Source organism: Priapulus caudatus, unplaced genomic scaffold (assembly GCF_000485595.1).
Source record: "Priapulus caudatus unplaced genomic scaffold, Priapulus_caudatus-5.0.1 Scaffold316, whole genome shotgun sequence".
Taxonomy (NCBI): Eukaryota; Metazoa; Priapulida; class Priapulimorpha; order Priapulimorphida; family Priapulidae; genus Priapulus; species Priapulus caudatus.
In genome coordinates, this window is record NW_014577377.1 from 187,350 (window position 1) to 196,790 (window position 9,441).

Sequence of the window (9,441 nt, forward strand, 5' to 3'; positions counted from 1 at the left end):
ATTCTCGCCTTACGTGCATAGTCGAAAGGCTTCTGCAAGCGCCACAACTCCTCAATTGACCGATTATACGCCTTTATCCTATACCCAGAACCATGGAAATTTTTCTAAATATAGAGCAGCGAATAAGTCATTGTGTCGCCGCTACGCGGCGTTTGCGCGCTTCGCGCGGATATCCGGGCTGCAGATCGTCTAGAATAATTTTGCATGAGTTACAGCCTTGAAATGAACTTGTCCCAGATATATTGTTTTATTAGAACAAGTCTTAATATAAAAACGGTCCATGATGTCGATCGCTTCGCCAATAGTGTCTATCCGCAGCAAAGTGGAACAATGAAAGCGATGATTTTTGTTGGGTGAACCAACTTGGATTCACCTAACCTCCGAAACTGACTGCATGTCGCCTTTGCACAAATTCTATTCCAAATGAAGCGTAAATACCTATTCTTGAGATATGATAAAAATTGCCTCCAGCCATCATTGTTGGAGCGCGTAAATAGAACGTCTACCAATAGCACTATGATGTGATAGCGCCGCCTGGTGGACAATTCCCACAGCCGCTTCAATCGCTATAAAAAAATGACCGATTGCTTCCGAGTGCTAATTTTTGGCATAGCAGACAACAAGACATGTCGCGTTCGTTTAGCATCAGATTTTTTTTTGAAACCTTTTATTTTCAGAAAATTATTCAATCCAATGCAAAATTTGACCCGTTTTTTATGTCCGATCATGTGGCATTCTAAATTACCGAGAAATCATATTCGACGTGCAATTTTTAAATTTTTTTTTTATTGATCACATAGAATATCAAGTTTCGCATAGGCGAATGCAATTTTATTCAATGTAAATCATTCTATTCAACTCTAGCGACTACCCGAACTATGCACCGACTTGGCATTCCGCAAAGCAGACGGACACCAGAATCGCCTTATAGTCGGGAGGGTGGGGTCGAAGAAATCGCCAAAACTCAAAAACCAAACAGCGAATTAGACCAACATTTTTCACCCGTGTGTAGCGGCGTTTGTCGGAACGTATTTCATTGCGTTTGACAGATTCCGAGAAAAAAAGTTTCTATACAGACACGTGACCACTATTAAATCACTACCGGTTCATTACCCTGTTAGGTTAGAGGATGTGACGCGTCATCGGCCGACCAATCGGAGGGCCTGCAGCTCGTGCACTAAAGCTGACGCGATGTTTTGTGGTTGCATTATTTAGGCTGGCTATTGTGTGTGTCAATGACATGCACATGGAGATGGGTGGATGGTTACTGGTAATATAAAACGAATTCTTTCAATGTATAGCCCCCATTCGACTGCGCGACTGTTTTTTAGGCACAAATGTGGTGTCGATTAGTAAATTCGCGATATTTTTTTAAAACGCCGGACAAGATATGTCATAACTCTAATGGTGCACAGCTGAAGTACATGGCTACCTAGCTTTAATATTGCCACTCGGCCGAAAACGGCCGAAATACTATTTTTCAGCTCCTGAAATTCAATTCTTAAGTATAGGATCCTATGGAAGATTTAATAATGGTCTGTTCTCATATGCGTATATATCACGCGCGCGTATATGCGTATGTATGTGTGTGTGTGTGTGTGTGTGTGTGTGTGTGTGTGCGTGCGTGCGTGCGTGCGTGCGTGTATGTATGTATGTATGTATGTATGTATGTATGTATGTATCATATGTATGTATGTAGTATATATATTGTACATACCATATAATATGTATATGTTAATAGTATATATATATTATATTATGTATGACTATGTATAGTATATATGATTATGTATGATGTATAAATATGATATTATAATATATATGATATTATATATTGTATATATATAATATAATATATATAATATATATATTATATATATCACCCGGCTCGCGCAACACATGTGAAGTCGCGGGCAGCAGCGAGCGAGAAACTTCGCGCGTAATTGAATTAATATCAATAACAATCTCGCCAGTTTCTTACCCACCGACTCCCCTCCGCGTGCGCCGCGTGTCGGAACAGCATCGCGCGAGAAAGAAGAAAAAAAAAACAGTTAAAGACCGTTCTCGCGCGTCTCGTGGGCGCCGCTGCGCGCGGCTTTCTGCGACAAATCGATAGAGACGACGCACGACGATTTCTCTCGTCGCGCTGCGCTTTCTTCCAGTGCCTAAGCGGCTGCCGTTGCGTGCTCCCTCTCTCACCACACACTCTCTCTGTTCTCTCTCTCTCTCGTCTCTCTCTTCTCGTCCTCCTCTTCTCCTCTCTCTCTCCTCTCTCTCATCACAACTCTCTCGTTCCTCTCTCGATCTCTCTCTCTCTCGTGCATCTCCTCGTCTCCTCCCTCTCTCTCATCCTCTCTCTCTCTTCCTCTCTTGTCTCTCACTCTCTCCTCTCGCTCCTCTCTCGTCTCTCTCTCGCTCTCGCTGCTGCGCCTCTCTCTTCTCTCTCTCATCCCTCTCTCTCTTCTCTTTCTCTCTTCTCACTCACTCCAACTCATCATTCCTCTCGGCGCGCGCGCGCGCGCCGCGCAGCGCGCAAGCGTGTTGTGTGGTGTTGTGTGTGTGTGTGTGTGTGTGTGTTGTGTGTGCGCGCGTGCGTATGCGTAGGAGCGGCGTATGCGTGTGTGCGCGAGTGTGTGTGTGCGTGCGTGCCCACGTGCGTGTGCGTGCGTGCGAGTGCCTGCGCGCGTGTGTGTCAATATAAAAAAAACCACACGAAACGTGCCGCGTGGCCGACTACGAAACAAAAGCGGAATCGGATTATATATGGATTCCCCGGTCACTCGCTAACTAAGCTCGCGAGAAAGCTAGTTGATGTAGATGTTGACATGGCGTGACGTCATGTAGCAGTAGCAACCAACGTGACGCAGTAGCAAGAGCGCGTGTGACGCAATAGTTGTTGCAGACGCAACGCGACAGTATCGGGTGATGCAACGTGACGCAGGAGTAGGAGTTGATGACGCGTGAAGTCACGAAGCAGGATCGCGTGTGACGCAGTAGTGGTTGCCGACCAACGAGCCAGTATCGGCTGACGCGACGTGACGCAGCAGCGACAGTCGATAGGATGCAGTAGTAGCAACCGACGCGACGCGACGCAGTAGTAGCAAGCGACGCGACGCAACGCAGTAGTAGCATAGCGTGCGTGCATGCGCGTGGGTACGCGTGCGCGCGCGTGTATGTGGGAGGGGCGTTCAATATACCTTCTTTGATCCTATTATATGCAATCGGTACGGAATAGAATTCATTTAAAATTTATTCGAGCCGAGCAGTACTTATCAAGCAAAGAAAATAATCTCAGCGGAATAAGTAAGTAGATGAAAATCGCAGGTATTCATTTTCATAGCATTTCCTTTAAGCTGTGATTACACACACATGATAGAAACGCTCATGCGATGGATTCGACGAAAAAGTTATTATGCGAGGAAACCGAAATATATGCGACGAGGGCGAGTAACCTGACATTTGAATTAAAAATATTATCGTTTAGTGCTTCTTTCAACGCAAGCAAATGGTTAATTGAAAACAGACATGTTACCCTAACCTTTAGTATTCCATTTTATCTTCTGATTTAATATCAACAAGCAGTTTTCGCTTGCAAACTAGCTTCAGAAACATGACAGATATATAGCAATAACATAAGCTTATATCAGTTTGCCTACCATCTCGGACACCCAGATAACTTTGGTTGAAATATTGAAGTGACAACGGATATTGCCACTGCAGAGTTTCAAATTGCGACGGCACATGCAAGCTGCGTGTGTTTATACTATAGTAGGCTATAGTATCACGCAGACGATGTGAACATCGCATTTTTCTTCTATTTCCTTTTTTACTTCCTTCACTTTCTTCTTCTTTTAATTTCTTCTCTCCCTTTTTTTTCTTCATTTTTTCTTCATCAGTTTTCTTCTAACATCTCTGCCCCACATACCACGTTCCCCTACGATTCTATTTCGTCTTAATATATTTCCCCTTTTAGATAGCTATCTTCAACTGTCCAAGCCTATGTTAGTTGCCCGAGCAACATCAGGACATAAAGTCAAAGTGTTGCAACTGCAGTATACTCACGATAATTCTATTGTATATTAGAACATCATATAGAAGCCATGAAGGAAAATATAGCTACTCTAATCCTAAAGGCCTCAGGTGATCCAATCGGGACTACTTCCTACAGCAGGCATGCTAGAGCTTCGCTTTTGAGGTACGAATGATGGCAAAGATGTTGAATGCACGCACATATGTCCAGCGAGACGGGGAGCGAAACCGGTCTATGGGTATCAGAGACTACTAGCCAATCGCCGGTTTCACACAGCGCGATCCGTGTAGACTTCCGCTGGCGGCAATCCGATCGTTTCCAGTTGAGGTGTAAGTGAAATTACAATAAAACTTGATCAGCTTCTATTATTGATTTCTCGCAAGGCGAGATGCTGGAAACGGCCGCTATAGCGCTGCACTATCAGCACACATACAGTCAAGAAGAGCAGGAGGATCCTGAGCTAGAAGCCAAAACGAAATATCAACATATATACCGGTGCCGAAAATAACCGAGATCGAATGTAGAGAAGTATAGCGAGTGTTTATATTAGAGGAAAGCAAGAAATAGCGCCAAATATTTGTGCCAGGTGCATGCCTGCTTTTTTGCATAACGTTTTTTGTCAATATAGGTTGAGAAATTAGGACAGCAGTAAGTAATGTCACTCTTCGCCTACTAGTAGGAAGTACAGTGTATGTTTTGCGCCTCTTAGTAACATTGGCCACCGCCGAGGAAAGCAAGACGTTTGTTTACGCGCGTCTGCTGTGAAACAATGTTGGAAAAGCCAGAAGGCGCATCTGTAGGCAACGCATAGTCGTTTCTCAGAACGAAAACCGAACCACACATATCTAATTCAATCACCTCACCGATAGCTTCTCTTGTCAACTGACATCATATCGCGTGCAAACATCACAACAAAAGCTAATAATACATGTATTGTATGTAATAATGTAATACATGTACACATGTACATATACGCCTAGGGAGAGCCCGAAGCGGGCATTACACAGAATCATAATGTAGTACAAATATCTATCGCTATAAAGTTCATAGATCATCTTTTGTTCAAATTCTTTAGTCTTCGTTGACTTTTTCTTTCATACTGTTGGATTCTCTTTATGTTGAAGCATTCACAAGTTTTATGCACAATACCTCCCCACTCCCGTCTGTTGTCTACAACATTCCTCCACTGATCAAGAACATTACCACACCTCAGAGCACCTTCGCAGGTATCCTTATATCTCAATTTAGGGCAACCAACAGATCGGGATCCATTTGCTAGCTCGCTGTATAGGAGTACCTTTGCTGGTCTGTCATTACACATGTAATAATGTAACAAATGTACACATGCACACGTGCACATTATTCACACATTCTCTCTCATATGTACACATGTACACATGCAATAATACATGTAATGCATTATTAGCACCTGATACCAAATATATCGACATAATTTGCTCGTGTCTTATCGTTATGTAAACTGTTCAGTTTTATTCAGCCACGACCCCGTTTTGAAGTCGCTCCAGACTAGAAGTCACAAATATAGCACGTTCTATTTTTGCCCATCCCTCTATCGAATTCTACGAGTCAAAAGAGATGTAGAAACTTCACTAGACATGCCTATTCACCGAGCTTGCAGTCACTCTTTTTTTATACGATCACTGACGATTCACTCCACGGTACTAAGACGATTACAATAAGTTTCCTACGTTTCATGTAAGGTTCATTGTGTAGAAATAATGATAGGCGAACACACGAACGTATGCAAGCACACGCAAAGAAATGACAAAAAGGCGCAGAATCGCTAACACAGGGTTCGAATTGACAATTACATACACTGTTCGAAATATATCATAACCGGAGTTCATAATAACGAACGAAATACTGTTCCAGAGTAGATCAATATTTCATTTTAGTTAACACGCACTAGACTAACACATCTGAGAACGTACTGTGACAAACAGTTGGCTCTTCGCTGTTAAAATATTAAATGTGTATATTATCTATCGCATTCAGTCGAGCTGAAACATTCCACAGAGTTGACGGACAATAATCTGCCATAAATCTGCTCATTGATTTTTAAATTGCCTTTCGACTACTAGCACGAACCTGAAACACTATCATTTCAGCAGAATAAACTGAATTCCCATTTAAACATACCCGGCTAGTAAAACGCGCGGGCTTCGTCTGCAAGGAGATTCAATTAAAACTGATATGAGACAACCAAGAGAAACGGTGACGCTTTCTGATCTGCATTCATACGACGACGCAATGAAGACAGTATCTGGAGCGATCCGCGGGAAAAAAGAATCCGATAACAGGTTTTTGTTTTGTTTTGATGAATAGCGCACTAATTCACGCTGAAAATGTGATAAACAGCCGGGCGAGAAGGCCGATGAGGGCCCTAGAGATAAGTGCAAGTTTCGCAAAGAAATGGGGAAAAATACGACGCGGATACACTTTAAATGCGAAAGAAGATTCCACTGACGCAGACACACTTTAACAGAGAGGGAAGCACAAGAGAATACGACTACGAGATAAAGAGGAAACCTCCTGAGAGAGAGAGAAAGAGAGAGAGAGAGAGAGAGAGAGAGAGAGAGATCGTAAGCCACGCTCGTAATGGCACAAAGGAAGCCATAGCCGATAGACATCTACGGATGCCGCGAAACGTTGAAACCTTGGTCGGAAAAAATCACGAGAGAAAAAAGACACATCGGCGGAAGAGACGCCTAGAGAGATGACCGATGTGGAGATATAAAGATATCCACGCATACATGACAGAAATGATGATTAAGCAAGAGTAGCAGATGCAGAGAACACTCACTCGTGCGAAAAAGAGATATCGATGAAATGGATATTTACATTGAAGACAAATTTGAAGCCCAAGGAGACACCGAACAGGAAAGAGGCGACACAGAAGAGAGGAGACATATGAAATAGAGGCGAACTGCCAACTATACCTGTGCGACGCGAATTTAATTAACGCACCCTTTCTCAAGAGCTAGACAAAAAGTACACAATGAAATCCTTAATGTTTAAACTAACTGCGATATTTGCGTTACTTTCGGCGAATATTCCTCATTTGAAAGTAAATACCGCTCACGGCTATCCGGATAAATTCTGATAAGAGAGAAAGGCAGTTGCGTTTCGTAATTGAATGAAAGGATCTGGTATTGAGCCACACATAAAGGCTGCTTATACGAAAAACCCATTCGACACGAAAGCCAACCAAATTGGCTCTCTGTCGTTATAACGTTAGCGTTAGATACTTGCGCAGAAGAATAGACGAGAAGCCAATTATTCAACCTGCAAGCTTACTGCGTAGTACCAGAAACAAAAATAAAACGTTTCACAAGAGAAAAATTGGCTATACCGGCCATCAGTGAACTGCCACACCCTTTCGTTTTTGCTAGTCCTGAATGCAATCGACTGGAACCGAATCAGTCTTTTCAAAAGGGCTAGGTCTGCTTGTCTTTAATTCAGTAAGACGTTACAAGAGGCACAAAAGAACGTCGCACTGTTCAAATCAGCTCTGCCAATTCACGTGACTCCTGACTGCAATCAGCCCCGCGGTGAGCACACTTGGCCAATCGGGACGCAACTCGGCCAGAACAACGAAAGTTCGCAGCGAAAACTCCTATCGTCATCGTACACTCGTCGCCTCGTACCTGAGAGTCACCTAGCGGTACCCACACGTACCAGCCGGCTGTCTCAGCCTACTATCCCGTAGCCTTCATGGACATAGCCAGAGGAAGCTGTGGAACGCGGGCCTGCAGCCACAAACCCTTCATGGACCTTGTCAGAGGAGACAGTGAGACGGGGGTCTGTGATCACAACGCTTCATGGACCTGGCCAGAGGAGTCTGTGGAACGCGGGCCTGCAGCCACAAACCCTTCATGGACCTAGTCAGAGGAGACAGTGGGACGCGGGCCTGCAGCCACAAACCCTTCATGGACCTAGTCAGAGGAGACAGTGAGACGGGGGTCTGTGATCACAACGCTTCATGGACCTGTCCAGAGGAGTCTGTGGGACGCGGGCCTGCAAGCTCACACGCTTCATGGACCAGTTCAGAGGAAACTGTACACGCGGGCCTGCAATCTCATACGTATCATGAACCAAATGCGAGGAAGGTGTAAGACGTGGGCCTGCAATCTCACACCCCTCACCACCACTTACCGGAAGAGACTCTGGGCCATGGGCGGCTGCTGGAAGGTTAGCGCCGGTTAGCGCCGACTAGCGGCAGGAGTCTCAGTAGTTGGCAGACGCCGCCGCCGACAATGAGCTCATCTCGCGTCGCTAATCCGTCGCAAATGTGTCGGCCGCAATCCAACTAGCTCGGCGTTATCAACTTACGCGCCTAAACAACAGCGTCTGTGCGCGGCAAACCGGCCGCTCTCTATCACGGCTGCGAGCAGACCGACGCAACAGCGCCACAACGTCCTGGATCGTTGCCAATTTATCTATTTTCGTCGGAGCACTGTGACGCGGGCAGCAGACTGCTCGCTGACGCAACAGCACTGCAACGTCCTGCTCGACCGTTGCCAATTTTTTACATGTTTTCGGAGCCTTGCGACGCGGGCAGCAGAAAGCTACGGAGACGGCTCGCGTGAGTCAGCACGTCAACAGAAAATACATCTGCGGAGATCGCCCGGACAACCGGTTCCCGTGACTTGGTCTTCTATATATACACACACCAATAACGGGAAAAAAGCTACTTACATAGACACACACACAACGCGCACACGCACACACACTCACGCGCATTCATATATATATATATATATATATATATTATCAGGAGCGTATAATGACAAATTTGAGCGTATATTTGTCATTATCGAGCGTATAATGACATTATACGCTCCTGATATTATATAGGTATGGTGGCGGTGACAGAAGAGCGGAAGAGAGCGAGGGACGAGGAAGGGAGAGCGAGACAGCGAGAGAGCGAGAGAGAGAGAGAGAAAGGGGGGAAGACTGGGAGATTACATGAGTCTACGTACTAGACGTGTTGGAAAATGTCGAGAAACAATTGGATATCCGCGCACCTGATTTTCCTTTTCTGTATTACAACGTCCGTTATTAAGCCGATTTCCTGGTCGTTTCAATCGCATTTGACTCATCTGATAAACATCTTATCATTCTACTTCCTGCTCAAATGTACTGCGCTTCGTACATCACATTATATTAGGAAATTAAATATTATTTAAAGTTACAGATATCTTGTTTGGACACGTAAACAGATACAAGTACATGTAGCACATCCCACTCAGCCTGCAGACGGTTATCGACAGTTCTCGTGCTGTTAGTCTTTTAGACCATAATCACATATAAGGAGGAACACGGTTAATATATATATATATATAGAGAGAGAGAGAGAGAGAGAGAGAGAGAGAGAGAGAGAGAGAGAG

General features: G+C 44.6%; 1 protein-coding gene across 1 annotated transcript in view; it reads right to left on the bottom strand.

Annotated features, from left to right (window-relative positions):
• Positions 1–9,441, bottom strand: part of LOC106808945 (protein inturned-like) — a gene marked incomplete at its 3' end in the record, with an annotated part of 137,392 nt that overhangs the window by 68,310 nt on the left and 59,641 nt on the right.